General features: G+C 41.7%; 1 protein-coding gene across 11 annotated transcripts in view; it reads left to right on the plus strand.

The window, feature by feature from the left end:
- ATXN1 (ataxin 1) overlaps window positions 1-19,561 on the plus strand; it is a 413,533-nt gene that overhangs the window by 84,915 nt on the left and 309,057 nt on the right. The window lies entirely within an intron of this gene.

Consider the following 19,561-nt stretch of genomic DNA (forward strand, 5'->3'; position numbering starts at 1 on the left):
TTTTGTTCTGTTTTCTTCCAAGAGCCTGCATTAGTTTTTATGGCTAGTGCAACAAATTAGCATAAGCTTGTGGCTTAAAACAACACAGATTTATTATCTTACAGTTTTGTAGATCAGAAATCCAACCCAGGTCTCCCCAGGCTAACGTCAAAGCATCGGCAGGGCTCAGTTCCTTATGGGTGAATCCACATCATTGCCCTTTTCGGTTCGGAGGGGCCTCTTGTAATTCCTTGGCTTGTGACCTTTTTCTCCATCTTCAAAGCTGGCAACACGGCCTCTCCCTGGACCGTCTCCTGCACTCACCTCTCCCTTTGCTCTGTTCTTCTGCCTCCCTCTTCTGCTCCTGGGAACCCTTGTGATAGCACTGGGCCCACCTGTATAATCTGGGGCGTTCACCCCAAGATTCTGAAGTGCATCACATCCGTGACATTCTTTTTGTCCGTGGAAGGTAACATTCACACGTTACGGACATCAGTATGTGGACATTTTTTGGTGGGGCATTATTAAGCCTATCACAGAACCCAACGCATTTTAACAGCACCGGATTTTGCTGACTCAAGCTAGATGTGTAGAAAAAGAGGAATTATGGGGCGTCTGGGTGACTCAGTCGGTTAAGCGTCCGACTCTTGGCTTTGGCTCAGGCTCTGACCTCACGGTTCGTGAGATCAAGCCGGGGGTCCGGCTCCTTGCTGGCAGCATGGAGCTTGCTTGGGATTCTCTCCCTTTCTCTCTCTCTCTCTCTCTCTTTCTGCCCCTCCCCCACTTGAGCTCTCTCTCTCTCTCTCTCTCTCTCAAAATAAATAAATAAGCCAAAAAAAAAAAAAAAAAGAGGAATTATGAGAATTGCTTGAAATAGAGTAGTCCCCCCAGGAGCAGATGGCCCTCCTCTGGCCTGTCTTCGGAAGGTCAGCATTAGCCTCACGCTGCATCGCAGTTTCGATGTCATTGACCTCACTGCATCTCATCACACGGGCATTTTATCATCTCACGTCATCACGGGAAGAAGGGTGGGTGCAAACGGATAAGGCATTTTGAGAGAGAGACCACATCACATAACTCTTATTACAGTATATGGTTATAGTCGTTCTGTTGTTAGTTGTTGTTGCTCTTACTGTGCCTGATTTATAAATGAAACTTGATTAGAAGACATGGTTTTAAGATGGCGGGATAGGAAGACCCTGAACTTACCTCCTGCCACGGACACAAAAAATACACAGCTTCATCTGTAATTTTTTTTCCAAAAAGCACTTGAGAGTTAGGTGAACAGTCCCTCTGCCACAAAACACAAAAGAGACACATGGAGCAGGGTAGGAGAGGCAGAGGCACAGCCCAGTTGGGACCCCAGCCCGGACACGGTGACCACAGAAGCTGGAAGGACCCCCAATTGTGAATGCTCGCTTGAAGACCGAAGGGATTGTGCCCCACATCAAGCATGCTGACCTTGAGGGCTGGATCCAGAAACACAAGCCCCCTAAGCTTCGGGTTTTGAAAATCAGTGGGGATTAAGGCCAGGAGAATTATAGAACTCTAAGGAATGGAGATCTTGTTCTTTAAGGGCTCATGTGCAAACCCACTTTCCCAGAGATTCAGCACGAAATCCACAGACCGAAAAGCACTTAGACCATGAGTGAAGGAGACCCACTTACATTAAAGCTGCTCCTGGAGAGGCAAGATCCTGCAGGGACTATATGGGGGCGGGGGGATGGAACTGTTGACGGATGATAGTTTTGCAACGTCGTTCTATCTTGCCGGTGAAAGAGCCAACAGGCACCATTTTTGACACCCTTTGTTTGGACTGCCAGAACTGGAGGGTGTGCTGTACCCACGCTGCAACATAACCAAGCTGGCATGACTGCCCCGTGCCCTGCCTACCCCACACAGCACCAGAGCTTCAGCAGGGCTAGTCTCACAACCTGAGCCCGACCCAACCTGTGCAGCCGCTGAGCCTAAACCAGGTGGGATAAGTGCCCCAAGCCCTGGTCTCCCCATGTAGTGGGTGTGCCACAGTTGGGCTGGCGAGCACCCTGAGCCCCACCCTCCCTTTACAGCAACCAAGCCATAATCAACCTGGATGGCCACTCTGAGCCTGGCCCACCTAGCACAGAGACAGAACCTCAAATGGACAGGCAAGTGGCTTGAACCCTCCTTTCCCTGCACAGTGGCTCAGCCACCGTTGGGTCAGGCGAGTGCCCCAAGCCCTGTCCTCCCTTTGCAGTGGGTGGGTCATAGTTGAGCTGGTGAGTGCCAAGCCCCACGTTCCCCATGCAGCAGCCATGGCGCTGTCACAATCAGGATGACCATAGAGCACCTGGCTCTGGTAGCCAGGGAAGATTGAGCCTTGGGGCCACATGGAACATTCACTACACAAGACCACTCCACAACTGAAGGAGGTAGTTAACTCTCCTGATACACAAAGACCAATAGAGGGATAGGCAAAACGAAGAGACAGAGGAATGTGTTCCAATCTAAAGAACAAGGCAAATCCCCAGAAAAAGACCTTAATGAAGTGGAAGTAAGCAGTCTACCTGATAAGGAGTTCAAAGTCATGGTCATAGAGATGCTCACTTATCTCAGAAGAAGAATAGATGAACACCACAAGAACTTCAATGAAGGGATAGAAAACATAAGCAAGTACCAAACAGAAGTTGTAACGGAACTGAAAAATACACTAGAGGGTTCAACAATAGAATGGATGAAATAGAAGCATGGATCAGTAAGCTGGAAGACAAAGCAATGAGAAATACCCAGGCAGAATGAAAATGAAAATGAGTAGCAAAATGAAAAAAGAATGAAAGAAATGGGGATATCTTAAGAGACCTCTGGGACATGATTAAGTGGAATAACATTTGCATTATAGGAGTTCCAAAGGGAGAAGAAAGAGAGAAAGGGCCAGAATAATTATTTGAAGAAATAATGGCTGAAGACTTCCCTAATCTGAGGAAAGAAACAGACATTCAGGTTCGGGAAGCCCAGAGAATTCCAAATAATATGAATACAAACAGAAACACACCAACACACATTAAAATAGTAAAAGTGAAGAATAAAGAGAGAATCTTAAAAACAGGAATAAAAGCAAAGTATTATACAAAAAGGAAACCCCATAAGACTATCAGCAGATTTTTTTTTGGCAGAAACTTTACAGGTCAGAAGGGAATGGTGTGACATATTCCAAGTGCAAAAAGGAAAAAAATTGTTAAAACTCGAAATCTCTACCGAGCAAGATTATCACTCAGAATTGAAGGAGAGATTAGGAGTTTTCAAGATAAGCAAAAGCTAAAGGAGTTCATCACTACTAAATCAGCCTTAGAAGAAATATTAAAGGGACTTCTCTGATCTAAAAAGAAAAGGCACTAATTAATCATTAGTAATAAGTAAGAAAACATAGTAACGTAAAAATCTTACAGGAGAAGGTAAATACAAAATAAAAGTAGTGGATCAACCACTTATAAAGCAAGTATGAAGGGTAAAGACAAAAGTAGCAAAATTAATTAAAAATACAATAATAATTAAGGGATCCATAAAAAGGTGTAAAATGTGTCATCAAAAAAGTAAAATAATGGGAGGGGGTAAAAATATAAAACTTTGGAATGTGTTCACACTTAAGTTACTGTCAACTTAAAAGAGACTATTACATACATAAAATGTACTGTAATCACAAAGAAAAAACTTATATGAAATACACAAAAGCAAAAAAAAAAAAAGGCATCTAAACATAACACCAAAGAAAACAATCGAACCACAAGGGAGAGAAGGAGAAAGGAACAGAATGACAGAAGCAACCAGAAAACAGTAATCAAAATGGCAGTAAGTGTGTACTTTCCAATAATTACTCTAAATGTAAATGAACTAAATTCTCTAATCAAAAGACATAGAGTGGCTGCATGGATAAACAAACAAGACCCTTCTGTGTGCCACTTATGAAAGACTCACTTCAAATGTAAAGACACACACAGACTAAAAGTGAAGGAATGGATATGCCATGCAAAAGGAAATGGAAAGAAAGCTGAGGTAGTTAACACTTTTATCAGACAAAATAGACTTTGAAACAAAGACTGTAACAAAAGACAAGGGTATTACATAGGATAAAGGGGTCAGAGTCCAAAAAAGATGAGAAATCATTTGTAAACATTTATGCACCCAACATAGAAGCATCTAAATATATTAAGCAAATATTAACAGAAGTAATGGGAGAAATAGACAGCAATATAATAATTGTAGTGGACTTTAATACCCATTTACATTAATACATAGATCATCCAAACAAAACAGAAATAAAGAAACATTGACCTTAAATGATACATTGTATCAGGTGGATGGACTTAATAGAATATTCTATCCAAAAACAGCAGAATACAGATTCTTTTCAAGTGCACATGGAACATTCTCCAGGATAGATCACATGGTAGGGCACAATATAAGTCTCAATAAATTTAAGAAGATTAAAATCATATCAGGTATCTTCTCTGACTACAATGTATGAAACTAGAAATTAATTATAAGAAGAAAACTGGAAAAAACACAGGATTGACAACACACTATGAAACAATCAATGGGTGAACAAGGAAATCAAAGAGGAAGTCAAAAAATACTCTAGACAAATGAAAATGGAAACACAACATTCCAAAATCTTTGGGATAGAGCAAAAGCAGTTCTAAGAGGGATCCTGTAGTGATATAGGCCTACATCGAGAAACAAGAAAAATCTCAAATAGACAATCTAATGTTATAGTTAAAGAAATAGAAAAAGAAGGACAAAGGATCATGGACCATGACCAAATGGGATTTATTATAGGGATGTAAGGATGATTTAACATCTACAAATCAATCAACATGATAGACCACATTTATAAAACACAGGATAAAAATTATATGATAATCTCAATAGACGTAGAAAAAACATTTGACAAAATTCAGCATTCTTTTAGGATACAAACTGTCACCAAAGCAAGCATAGAGGCAATGTACCTCAAAAAAATATGACACACCCATAGCTAATATCATACTGTATGGTGAAAAGCTGAAAGCTTTTTCTCTAAGAATAGGAACAAGACAAGGTTTCCTACTCTAGTCACTTTTATTCAACATAATATTAGAAATCTTGGTCACAGCAATTAGGCAATAAATTAGCAATTAGGCAAAAAAAAAAAAGAAATAAAAAGCATCCAAATTAAAAAGAAGAGAAAACTGTTGCTGTTTACAGATGACATGATACTATGCATAGAGAACCCTAAAGCCTCCATCAAAAAACTTTTAGAACTAATACATGAATTTAGTAAAGTTACAGGGCACAAAATTAATGTACAGATGTCTGTTGTGTTTCTGTATGTTATAGAAACGTATGTGTTCTATATGTTAATAATGAACTATCAGAAAGAGCGATTAAAACAATCCCATTTACGATTGCATAAAAAAGAATACAGTACCTAGGAATAAATTTAACCAAAGAGGTGAAAGATCTGTACTCTAAAACCTATAAGACATTGGTGAAAGAAATTAGAGATGACACAAATAAATGGAAAGATACACTGTGCTAATGGATTGGGAGAATTAATATTGTTAAAATGTCTATACTACCCAAAGCAATCTATAGATTCAGTACAATTTCTAACAAAATACCAATGGCATTTTTCACAGAACTAGAACAAAAATCCTAAAATGTGTATGGAACCAAAAAAGACCTCGAATAAACTAAGCAATCTTGAGAAAGGAGAACAAAGCTGGAGGCATTACACTCCCTCTGATTTCAAACTATACCTCAAAGCTACAGAAATCACAACAGTATGGTACTGACACAAAAACAGACATACAGGCCAATGGAACAGATAAGAGAGCTCAGAAATAACCCCCCACTTATATAGTGAATTAATCTACAACAAAGGAGGCAAGAACGTATCTGGGGAAAAGACAGTCTCTTGAATAAATGGTGTTGGGGAAACTGGACAGTTACATGCAAGAGAATGAAAGGAGACCATTTTCCATGCCATATACAAACTCAAATTTAATTAAAGACTTAAATGTAAGAGCTACAATCTTAAAACTTCCAGAAGAAAACATAGGCAGTTAAGCTCTTTGGCATTGGTCTCAGCAATATGTTGTGGCTCTGTCTCCTCAGGCAAGGGCAACAAAACCAAAAATAAACAAATGGGACTACGTCAAACAAAAGCTTTTGCACGGAGAAGGAAACCATCAACAAGACAAAAAGGCAACCTATCGAATGAGAGAAGGTACTTGCAAATGGTATCTCTGATAAGGGGTTGATATCCAAAATATGTGAAAAACTCATGTAGCTCAGTAACAAAAAAAGCAAACAACCTGATCAAAAAATGGGCAGGAGACCTGAATAGACATTTTCCCAATGAAGACAACCAGATTGCCAACAGATGCATGAAAAGATGCTCAGTGCCACTAATCATTTTAGGGAAATGCAAATCAGAGCCACAATGAGATACCATCTCACACCTGTCAGAATGGCTATTATCAAAAATGCAAGAAGTAACAAGTATTGGCAAAGATGTGGAGAAAAGAGAACGCTCGTGCAGTGTTGGTGGAAATGTACATTGCCGTATCCACTTCGGGAAACAGTGTGGAGGTTCCTCAGAAAATGAAAAATAGAACCATAGGGTCCAGCCATTCCACTTCTGGGTATTTATCCAAAGAAAACAAAAACACTAATAAGAAAAGATATTTTTACCCCTGTGTCCACTGCAGCATTATTTACAATAGCCGAGACATGGAAACAACCCATGTGCCCATCAATGGATGAATGGATAAAGGATATATGCATGCAGGGGGATATTATTCAACCATAAAAAAGAATGGAATCTTGCCATTTGTGACAGCATGGATGGATGTAGAGGCTATTCTGCTAAGTGAAATAAATCAGACCAAGAAAGACAAATACAGTATGGTTTCACTTATTTCAAAAACTTTTTTTTAGTATGATTTCACTTGTATGTAGAATCTAAAAAACAAAGTGAACAAATACAGAAAACAAATAGATAAAGAGAACAAAGTGGTGGTTATCAGAGGAGAGGGATGTGGGCAGATGGTTGAAATAGGTGAAGGGGATTAAGAGGTACAGGCTTTCAGTTATAAAATAAATAAGTCACAGGTATGTAACGTACGTCATAGAGAATATAGTCAATAATATTGAAATAACTTTGTGTTGCGACAGATGATGTCTAGACCTGTCGTGGCGATCATTTCCTCAAGTAGGAAAATATTGCATCAAGGGGCGCCTGGGTGGCTCAGTCGGTTGAGCGTCCGACTTTAGCTCAGGTCATGATCTCCTGGTCTGTGAGTTTGAGCCCCGCGTCGGGCTCTGTGCTGACAGCTCGGAGCCTGGAGCCTGCTTCGGATTCTGTGTCTCCCTCTCTCTCTACCCCTCCCCTGCTCATGCTCTGTGTCTCTCTGTCTCTCAATAATAAATAAATGTTAAAGAACCCCCTCATCCTCTGTCATCTCTCCCTGTCAAAACTACATAAACATTTAAAAAAATTTAAAAAAATATTGCATCACTGTCTTGTACAACTGAAAGTAATGTAATATGTTAATTATAACTCAGTGAAAAATAAGCTTTATCATCGGCATATACGTATAGGAAAAAAACATATATGTAGAGTTTGATACTGTCTGAGGTTTTAGGCATCCAGTGGGGGGCTAGGAACGTCTCCTCCATGGAAGAGGGGGGTGGGACTACTGAAATCCTCTTTTTAGTGGTATAATTTCAGTGCTTTAGAAACAATTTTTCTTTTAGCCAGTGTAGTGTGACACAGAAGATTTGGACAATGTTGAAAAGTAATTGTTTAAATTGGTAAAGACACGGGGCACCTGGGTGGCTCAGTCGGTTAAGTATCTGACTTCAGCTCAGGTCATGATCCCGCGGTCCGTGGGTTCAAGCACCACATCAGGCTTTGTGCGGACAGCTCAGAGCCTGGAACCTGCTTCGGATTCTGTCTCCCTCTGTCTCTGCTCCTCCCCTGTTTGCGCTCTGTCTCTCTCTGTCTGTCAAAACTAAATAAACGTTAAAAAAATATTTTAAATTGGCAAAGACACCGTGCAGTGAAAGAAGAGGAGCGGGAGATGGGTGGGGAAGGGTACGACAGACAGGCAAGGGGTTTGAACACTTACATGTACAGGTAGTTATCGCTCGGGGGTAAGGAGAGGACCTGTTAAAAATTCAGATTCCTGGGCCCAAGGAACCTGATTAAGTGGGTCAGGGGTAGGTCTGGGGGTTGCATTTTTAATAAGCACTCTCCTGTGATGCATTTGACATAAAAGGTTCTTGGATCACATTTTGAGAAACACAATGTGAATAACTGTTTTAAAGCAAATATGTATTTTAATAATTCAGTGCAAAATGAAATTGTTGCATAATATTGATGTTAGAGGACAGAGTAAATATTTGAAATCTGACATTCTTTTCACTTCAGTTATATTGGGGGGGCATGTGATTTGTTTTTTGCATGTCCAAATCCTTATTGTATTAAGCTGTATTCATATTCAAGATACATAGTGATTTTGACCTTTCATTGTTTTTAAGACTGTCATCCTTTCTGTGTGATTAATTGTTAAGTGTTGATCTAAACACCATTTTGGCTTACTAATATTTTTTTGTTTTGTTTTTTGGTGTTTACATTTTTTTGAGAGAGAAACAGAGTGCAAGCAGGGGAGGGTCAGAGAGAGAGGGAGACACGGAATCCGGAGCAGGCTCCAGGCTCTGAGCTGTCCACACAGAGCCTGATGTGGGACTCGAACTCATGAACCATGAAATCACGACCTGAGCTGAAGTCGGACACTTAACCGACAAAGCCACCCATGCGCCCCTGGCTTACTAGTGTTTAACAAAAACTAATGACTCTTGAGAATGTCAATGAGTCTCTGAGTCCTTTTTGAATCCGTTACAACCAGGCTATCATTAGGAGGTTGTTTGGAGATAACATTTGTGCATTTCTTTCTTTTTTTTTTTTTTTTATTAAAAAAATTTTTTTTTAATGTTTATTTATTTTTGAGACAGAGAGAGACAGAGCATGAACGGGGGAGGAGCAGAGAGAGAGGGAGACACAAAATCGGAAGCAGGCTCCAGGCTCCGAGCCATCCGCCCAGAGCCCAACGCGGGGCTCGAACTCACGGACCGTGAGATCATGACCTGAGCCGAAATCGGACGCGTAACCGACCGAGCCACCCAGGCGCCCCAACATTTGTGCATTTCTTAACACCCAGCAGTTACTCTGTAGATGTTAGCTCTAGGGACAAACTGATTCGTTTGACCTTTTCCTGGGACTTTCGTTTTAGGTATGAAAACATGAGTTTACAATGCCAATCCATCTAATTCTGAAGGCCCACCGTCTCTGTGGATCCTTCCCTGAGACCCTCTCCCACATAAAATGGTTTCCTCTTCTAAATTTCCAGAGCTTTTCTCGGATTCTCTTACCCTACTGCAAAGAGGTGGTGTCATTTGTGTATATACTGTCTTCCCACATGGACGATACCCTTCCCGAGGGCATGATCCATATCAGATACTTTTCTGCTCTACTTCAGACAAGCGTTTGGCAGAATTTCCTTCCAAAGCACCCATAAGAGAAATGTGTTATGACTTGACTAACATCGAGACGATGATGGCATCGTCTTACAGCTTTTCGGATATTCTCACTGGTTTTAGATATTTAAAACTTTGCAGTGACTTCTTGTAGAACCAAATTGAAGAATAGTTTTCTACTCAGCTTTTTAAAGCTAATCATGTCATGATCTCAAACATTAGCTGGAGTACATCCACTCGGATGAGGGTGGTTTGTAATCTAGATGATACGCTCCGCATGTAACATCCAAATGAAATCTAGACTTGAGTTGCTGGCATGTGGTTGTGGTGAGAAGCAGTTGTTATATATTACTTGGTAGAATTCATATTCATATCTTGTCAGTTTACAGTGAGCCAGAGATTTAAAATAACATTTGTTTCTGTTTTAGTAACTGCTTAAAAGAAAAATTTTTTTTAATGTTTATTTATTTTTCGAGAGAGAGATTGACAGAATGTGAGCAGGGGAAGGGCAGAGAGAGAGAGAGGAAGACACAGAATCCGAAGCAGGCTCCAGGCTCCGAGCTGTCAGCACACAGCCCGACGCGGGGCTCAAACCCACGAACCGTGAGATCATGACCTGAGCCGAAGTCGGACGCTCAACCGACTGAGCCACCCGGGCGCCCCAGTAACTGCTTTAAAAAAAATATCCCAGATCATTATATTTTTCTTTTCTTTAACTCACCTTCTGGTAGTGTTTTTAATACATGGCCTTTCAAGCAGTCATGAAACGTGTCGATGCAGCTTGGCAATGGGTTAACAGGACGTGCTTCTAGGATTATTCTTAATGATTAAAAATCAAATTGATTTAAAAAAAAAAACAAAAGCCTGACCCCAAATACAGATGAACAAGAAAACCCAGAAAACAACAACAAAATATCTGTGAATGAAATGTTGGTTCTTGGTCTTCACATTCTCCACATCTATTTTCTCCAGATCTCTTTTTTTTTTTTTTTTTTAGTTTTTCATTTTGTAAAATTTATTTATTTAAATTTGAGTTCGTTGACTTACAGTGTCGTATTGGTTTCAGGAGCAGAATCCAGTGATTCGTCTCTTACATACAACAGCCAGTGCTCCTCCCAACGAGTGCCCTGCTTAATGCCCATCCCCCATCTAGCCCGTGCCCCACCCTCCTCCCCTCCAGCAGCCCTCAGTTTGTTCTGTGTATTTAGGAGTGTCTTATGGTTTGTCTCCCTCCCTGTTTTTATCTTATTTTTCCTTCCCTTCTCTTACGTTCATCTGTTTTGTATCTTAAATTCCACATAGGAGTGAAGTCCGAGGATATTTATCTTTCTCTGACTTATTTCACTTAGCATAACACACTCTGGTTCCCTCCACGTTGTTGCGAATGGCAAGAATTCATTCTTTTTAATCACCTGGTAGTATTCCATTGGATATATACACCACATCTTTATCCATTCATCAGTCGATGGACATCTGGGCTCTTTCCATACTTTGGCTATTGTTGATAGCGCTGCTGAAAACATTGGGGTGCACCTGCCCCTTCAAATCAGCATTTTCGTATCTTTTGGATAAACACCCAGTAGTGCCATTGCTGGGTCATAGGGTAGTTCTGTTTTAAATTTTTTGAGGAACCTCCACGCTGTTTTCCGGAATGGCCGCACCAGTTTGCATTCCAGAGGAGTGGGAAGGGAAGGACTCCAGCAGTGTGACCAGGAAGTAGAACTGACAGGATCTGGAACCAGCTCACTTGTGAAATATGGGGGAAGGCAAAGTGCTGAATCTGGAGTTCTCCGTTTGGGCAACTCAGTGATGTCAGGGGACCAGGAACAGGCTCAGTGGATCCCTAAGAGTGACGGGACCTCAGGGTCTTTCTCACCACCCACCACTGCTTTACTGCTTTTCTTTTTGATCCGTAACTTACCCCTTCTTGGTTGGGAGTCAAAGCCAGTGGCTCCTTCGGCTTCACTTGGGCGGTCTGAGGGTCAGCTGCTCAGGGCTGTGTGGACACCACCAACGTGAACGTGGAGGGAGGCAAAAAGGAAGTGTCAGTTTAGAGCTGTCCCAGTGTATAATGTGAAAGACAGTTTAAAATTTTTGCCAGCCTCGGGGGCGCCTGGGTGGCTCAGTCGGTTGAGTTTCCCACTTCGGCTCAGGTCACGATCTCGCGGTCTGTGATTTCAAGCCCCGCGTCAGGCTCTGGGCTGATGGCTCAGAGCCTGGAGCCTGCTTCGGATTCTGTGTCTCCCTCTCTCTCTGCCCCTCCCCTGCTCACGCTCTGTCTATCTCTCTTTCAAAAATAAATTAAAAAAAACATTAAAAATTATACAAGTTTTTCCCAACCTAAGATTGCTCACTTCAGATTTCAAGAGCATTGGGAGAAGTGCTCACCAAATGAGAACATCAGCCTTTTTTTTTTTTTTTTTTTGTGGAGCAGCACACTGAGGGGTCTACCAAGACAGAAAAAGAGGACAGAAGAGGACAGTGCTTCATAAACTATAATTACTTAAATGCTGCCCTAAGTAAATATTTAAAATATACTAAAATGGCAACATCAGGAAATATGACTAAGAAGTCAGTCGGCCACACACCCTTTTCCCCACCTTTGTGGTTGTTGAAAATTTCCACCAAGAATGATAAAAAGTGTGAAGATCGGGGCTGTTAAGTTTCAGAGGAAGGCCAAAATTTGCATGGTTCTGTTAATCCAGTGATGGAGCTCACAAATGGAAACCCAATATTTAAGTTAGATAACTAAAGATGAACCATTACAGTGGCTTCCTGTTCTTGACTTCTGTGCAGAGGTTTGGGCATGGTGAAAACAAAAAAAAAAAAAACAAAAAGAAAAAAACAAAAACCAAATCAGGCCTGATCCTAACCCTATCACTTGCATATATACACAGCGTCCAATTTTGGGGGTTGGAGGGATTTTCTGGGTTTGAGAGAAAGGGCGGTTTTGGAGGAGAATGAAATGCCTTGTAAGGCTGACATCGTATAGAAGGATTACCAGTTGTTATTGTGACCTGATATTAGATCATTGCATCCATACGAAGTATGTAGCATAATTTTGCCAAGAGTAATTACGGTGCCGAGAGAATGAGTTGGAATCTCCTGTATTCTGTAGTCTGTGGACCACAGATGTATTCATTCAAAAGCTCCATGCCAGTTTGGGTACTCATATTGAAAGCAGAGATACAGAATACTTCAATGGGACCCGAAAGTGCACGTAATGGATGTCGTTAAGAATGGCTGAGTCTGGGGTGCCTGGGTGGCTCAGTCGGTTAAGCGTCCGACTTCGGCCCAGGTCATGATCTTGCAGTTTGTGAGTTCGAGCCCCGCATCGGGCTCTGTGCTGACAGCTCGGAGCCTGGAGCCTGCTTCAGATTCTGTGTCTTTGCCTCTCTCTCTCTCTCTCTCTCTCTCTCTCTGTCTCAAAAAGAAAGATTAGGGGCACCTGGGTGGCTTGGTTGGTTAAGCATCCGACTTCGGCTCAGGTCATGATCTCACGGTCCGTGAGTTCGAGCCCCGCGTCGGGCTCTGGAGCCTGTTTCAGATTCTGTGTCTCCCTCTGTCTCTGCCCCTCCCCTGTTCATTCTCTGTCTCTCTCTGTCTCAAAAATAAATTAATGTTAAAAAAAAAATTAAAAAAAAAAAAAGATTAAAATAAAAAAAAAGAATGGCTGAGCCTTTAGAAAGGGCAAGACACAATCAATGGATTTCTGGGTGTACCCCAAATCCACCTTTTTTTTTTTTTTTGACAAGTGTTAGTATACTATCCTGCTTTCTTCTAAAATCAATTCACATTAGGATGGACCTAATTCTGTCTACTGTGAGAATGTCACAAATAAACTGGCATGGAGTTTTCAGTGAACACCATCGATTGCCCTGCAGACTACTCTTTTTCTCTTTAAAAAAATACCTAAAATTTCTGGCTGAATGACACTGCTAATTTTGTCTAATCTTGGGACCGAAGGATCTAAAGACGTTTAAAAATAAAACGGACATAAAATTACACTCGTATGTTCTTCAGTCTCCACCCGATCACGAAAAATACAGGCAAGCCTGATACGTTGTGTTCGGCACTCGGGAAGTGCTGTGAGCTTCTCCAGAAGTTCTTGAGAGCATTCGCCATCTGCTTCTAGGTGTGCAAGACGAGAGTCATACTGGTGAAGCCATATTCCCCGCCGTGAGGGAGTACACAAGTAAGCCCATGTGGGTGGGGTTTCCTGCCCAAGGCGCTTGGAGGAAAGAGGGCTGGAGTAGTTCTGGAAGGGCAGCTGTCTTGAACTGGGAGTTGGAAAATGACTAACACTGATCTAGGAAGTTATTCAGTATGTTTTCAGTGATTCTGGGGTAGCAGAAGGAAAGCCCTTGAGGTTAGAGACATAATGGCCAGAGGTGCATGGTGACCCAGGGTTGCTAAGGATTTAGAAAGCACTTGAAAAGGGTAATTAATACAGACATACGTCAGGTATTTCGTGTCTGGGTCTGGACCACTGCAGTAAAGCAAATGTCACCATAAAATGAGTCAGATGGGGGCGCCTGGGTGGGTCAGTCAGTTAAGTGTCCCTCCGACTTCTGCTCAGGTCATGATATCAAGGTTCATGAGTTCAAGCCCCCCTTCGGGCTCTGTGCTGACAGCTCGGAGCCTGGAGCCTGCTTCGGATTCTGTGTCTCCCTCTCTCTCTGGCCCTTCCCCACTCTCACACTGTCTCTCTCTCAAAAATAAATAAATGTTAAAAAACAACCTAAAGAAATAAATAAGGAGTCAGATGAATTTGTGGGTTCCTAGTACATAACAGTTTATACTATACTGTCGACTATTGAGTGTGCAATGTCATCTCACCTCAAAAACAGTATGTATATCTTAACTTAAAAATACTGCCTTGCTAAAAAATGCTAACCATCATCTGAGCTTTCAGGGACCACAGATCATCCTAACAGACATAATAATAATGAAAAAATTTGAAAGATAGGAGAATTCCCAACATGTGACACGGAGATACGACACCCAACAAATACTGCTGGAAAAACAGCGCCGATAGACGTGCTTGAGGCAGGGTTACCGCCAACCTTCAGTTGGTAAAAAATAAAATATCTGATCGGAGCCCTAAAGCGAAGTACAGTAAAACGAGGTCTGCCTGCATTTTCTCCTTGCCTTATTGTGGTGCCTTAGAGATGACTGGCATTTTCATTGCCTCTGTTTTCATAAATGTGCTTTCAGAGGAATAAAGAGAGGACACGGGCTGAAGGGACCTCGGGTTTTCTTCACAGAGCATCGTTACGGGTGCTGCGTCCTCATGACTTTTTAAGAATCAGCCGAGCGGACTTCAAGCATCCAACATACGTGGCTTTTGAGTGACACTTCTTTTTTCCGCGGGATAATGTGGACAGTGTGCTTTGGGAGGTGGAAGGCTGTTCCTGTTATACACATTCATTGGTGTGGGCTCCGAACTAATTCATCGAGCAGCTACTCACTTTGAAACAGGAAAATGAAGAAGGCATTTCATGATTTTTTTTTTTTTTTTGGAATCACGGCCAGAGGAAGAATCTGGATTCCTAAACCGTGACCGTGAGCTGGAAACGAGGAGTTAAGAGAGAATCGTTGGCGTCAGACAGAAGTTGGAGTCCTGAATCTGTTAGCTAGTTAGTTTGCACGTTGAGTACATTACTTCACTCCATTCACCTATATTTCTTCATTTATTACAAATAGAATAACGGGGGGTGGGGGGCGCCTGGGCAGCTCAGTCAGTCGGGTGTCCAAATCTTGATTTCGGCTCAGGGCACGATCTCACAGTCTGTGGGATGGAGCCCCACGTCAGGCTCTAGACCACAGCGTGGAGCCTGCTTGGGATTCTCTCCCTCTCTCCCTGTCTCTCGGCCCCTCCCCCTGCTCACTCTCCCTGTCTCAAAATAAGTAAACTTGAGAATAAAAGATAGTCTCAAAATAGAAAACAGAGGTGTCTACCACTGAGGGGGATTTTAAGGCTACAAGGAGATAATGTAATTTGAGGGCTTAACATTCAAATATTAGCTATTATTATTATTATTATTATTATCATCATTACATGTGTACGTTAACACCCAAAGATAGCCAGTGTTCTTTAGTCATTCTTAATAAGTAGTTAATGGTTCATAATTACATATTTACTTTGTTAGCTGATTTCATGCAACAGGCCTTTCTGAATCTTTCTCAGGGCACTTAGAAAGTTCATTGCCTTCAGCGAAAGTAGAGCCTTACTAGATTATTAAGACCTGGATTATTAAAAGAAAGCATTTGCTGGGGCACCTGGGTGGCTCAGTCGGTTCAGCATCTGACCTCAGCTCAGGTCATGATCTCAAGGTTCGTGAGTCTGAGCCCCACGTCGGGCTCTGTGCTCACAGCTCAGAGCCTGGAGCCTGCTTTGCTTCGGATTCTGTGTCTCCCTCTCTCTCTGCCCCTCCCCTGCTCGCACACTTGTGTGCATGCTCTCCCTCCCTCTCTCTCTCTCTCTCTTCTCAAAAATAAATAAACATTTAAAAAGATGTTTATTTAGGGGCACCTGGCTCTGTGCTGATAGCTCAGAGCCTGGAGCCTGCTTCAGATTCTGTGTCTCCCTGTCTCTCTCTGCTCCTTCCCCCCACTCAACCTCTGTCTCTCTCTCTCAAAAATAAATAAATAAACTTTAAAAAAAAGCATTTGCTAAAAAAGTCTAAAGTGTACACCTTTCACACAGTCTTACCTGGAAGAATCCAAGTAAACAGGAGTTTTCTTTTTTTTTTTTAATTTTTTTTAACGTTTTATTTATTTTTGAGACAGGGAGAGACAGAGCATGAACAGGGGAGGGTCAGAGAGAGGGAGACACAGAATCTGAAACAGGCTCCAGGCTCTGAGCTGTCAGCACAGAGCCCGACGCGGGGCTCGAACTCCCGGACCGCGAGATCGTGACCTGAGCCAAGGTCGGACGCTTAACCGACTGAGCCACCCAGGCGCCCCACAGGTGTTTTCTTGACAGTGTGCCCTTTCCTCCTGGCCCTTCGGAGTTCATGTCATGGCCACAGCCAGCCTATACTTCAAGCAAACACTATAGCACAAGAAATTGAATGCATAGGCACATTTGAAAACTTAACTTTTCTCTGTTAAGCCAGATATTGGAGAGATTTGCAGAAGTTCAAATCATTGTCACTCTTCTTAATAACCTTTTTGTCTTGGAAAATGTAGTTGCTTTTTATGAAGAGACGCTATTTTATGTAACATGCAGTGGGTCTATTATCATTTGTAGCCAATGAATGAATTTTAACATAGTTCAAAACTGTTTTAATTTGTAACACAGCGGATATTGTTCAATATCATCTGCCTCGTTAAAAGCTCTTTGGGGTCCTCAATACATTTTAGGGGTGCAAAGGGGACTTGGGACCAAAAGTTTGAGAACCACTGGCTTGGCATATTGGGTCCTAGGGTGCATTTTGGTCAGTGTGTATCTGCCAGTTGCTTACGTCTCCTGGGAAAATTGTCCTGTGGTCAAATGTGTTTGGGGCCAAGATGCATGCTTCTCTGAGATTTACAATACATATCAATAGACCAAAGCCCCTCAAAGTGTTTCCCAAATGTATCTGAATCTTTTTAGTCCTCGTTTTATTTTTAGCATAGCATGACATTTCACCATGGAATATATCGTCCCATTGAACACACCGGCCAATACATGTGATATACCACCCTCTCCCCATTTCTTAAACATAAAAAGCAAGATTCATCAAGTACTTTCCTTCAAATCCATGTGTTACTTAGAGGAAGGCCCATGAGAGTTTACTAATTGATCTCACCGACTCTCTTTTTAAAAAGAAAAACCACGCATCCTTCATCACTTTATACTATTTGGCTTATAATCGGCAAAGCTGACTTCACGGTGCAAATTCATATGTTTGCACAAGTGTTTGAGACATTTTTGTCTGTTAATCGGTAGCATCTGCTCTTTGTGTCACAAGACAGAGTCATGCCATTTCCACACAAATTGTCCAAATTGCAGCCTAGCCGGGGACCTGTCGCTACTGTTTGGTATTTTTAAATGGATATATATCCATCTATCTATCTATCTATCTATCTATCTATCTATCTATATGGATATATATCCATATAGATATATATATATATATATATATATCTATATGGATATATACACACACACACACACACGTGTGTGTGTGTGTGTGTGCGTGTGTGTGTGTGTGTGTATATATATATACGCACACCTGTGCTGATACATCATATGTCTTTCTAAAACATAGTCGCTCTTTGTAACAGAAAGGTTTATAAGTGGCAGGTGTTTTTTTTTTTTTTTAATTTCTTATGATTCTTTCTTTCTAGTTCTTTGGTTTCCATTGGTTGTGGGCATAATTGTAACAGCTAAAACAAGAGAAAAGGCTTCCACAGTGTGGATGAGGAACATGTTCCTGGCTGCACTTGATGGACATTGTCCTCCTAAAAAATAAGGACGCTACAATAACCAGCAACAGTTCCTTTCTGACAACAGTGACGTTCTAAATTTGTAATGAGACAGAGGTACAGAGGTCACGTCTTTCACTTTCTGTATTTCATGTCTGTGTTGGGGGAAGAATGGAAAAGTCTTAATTTGTTGTAACCATTAAAAGGATGATAGTTACTGTACATTATGTAGTTCAAAAGCTTTTGTTCTTTATGTTTTGGCCTTGCCAGTTCCTACTTAGAAACTTAGTATTTGTTGAATCCTTGGCGACTCTCTATTGGCAACTGAAAATTGATTGTCCCTTATTCTGTAAAAAAAAAAAAAAAAAAAAATTCAGGCAGAAATACCGTGGCTGTCTTATCCAGCGTCTTGGTGTTTTCTTAGCACTGAGCAGTTTTAGTGAGAGGTCTTTAAATGTGCAAAAGGACATTCAGTCTATCGGAATTTATATTAGAGCATTTTGTAAACTATGCTGGAAATTCTCTCATAGTTAAATTAACCAGATTAACCAGACTGAAACTGAAGAACCAGATGAAGGTTACTCTTCAAATGGCAAGGGGCCACCTTTCCATCTTCTTTGATGGCTCAGTATATATCGTTAAGGTATTTGGGGGATTGAAAATAGAATCACAGAACTACGTGACAGGGTAAGAAGTTTGGTAAAGATGCACTGGGCCACTGTTTGTATAAACTCTATGATGTTAACACTTCCTGCAAGGGAGAGTCATATTTTAGGTATGCACATACGAAGTGGAAAAGGTTATCCTCGAGGGGTCCGGTCATGCATCCACAGAGAGCTTCCGCTCTGGAGTCAGATGGCCCGCCTTGGAGGCTCACCTCCCGTCACATTATGTGTGGTGTTGGGCAGGCGATGTAACTTCCTTGCAACTGTTTCTCCAACTGTAAAAAGTCATATAAAATTCGTGGAACAGCGTCTTAACACATTATGACTGTATTAGTTATCTACTGCTGTGTTATAAATTACCCTGCAACTTGGGCGTTTCAAATAACAAATACTTACTATCTCACAGTTTCTGTGAGTAGGAACCAAGGCACAGCTTTGATCCGTGTCTGTGGCTTGGGGCCCCCATAAGGTTGCAGTCAAGCCATTAATTAGCCCAGGCTGCAGCCTCATCTGAAGGATGGGGTGGGGGTGAGGTTGGGATCTGCCTCCAAGCTCATTCGTACAGATGCTAGCAGACCACATGGGCCCCTCCACAGGCTGGCCTCACAGCCTGGCATTGGTGGGTGACCCAGGAGAGAATGTATGAGGACATTCAAGATGGATGCCAGTGGTGTAGTCACCTCATCTTGGAAATGTATAGAATGTTCACCTGTTACCTTTGCCAGCCTCTGCTTGCTAGACGAGAGTGACTCAATCCAGTCCATACTCAAGGGGAGGGTATTTTAGACTTCCGTATCCTACCATCTACTTGGTATCTAAGGATGTCTAATAGGCATCTTAAACCTAACATGCAAAAATGGAGTCCCCGGCACCTGCTTTTCCCACGATCTTTTCTGTTTGGTGAATGGCAACTCTGTTCTTACAGATGATCTGGTCAAAAATTT

This window comes from Panthera onca, chromosome B2 (assembly GCF_046562875.1).
Source record: "Panthera onca isolate mPanOnc1 chromosome B2, mPanOnc1 haplotype 2, whole genome shotgun sequence".
In the NCBI taxonomy this organism is placed as follows: Eukaryota; Metazoa; Chordata; class Mammalia; order Carnivora; family Felidae; genus Panthera; species Panthera onca.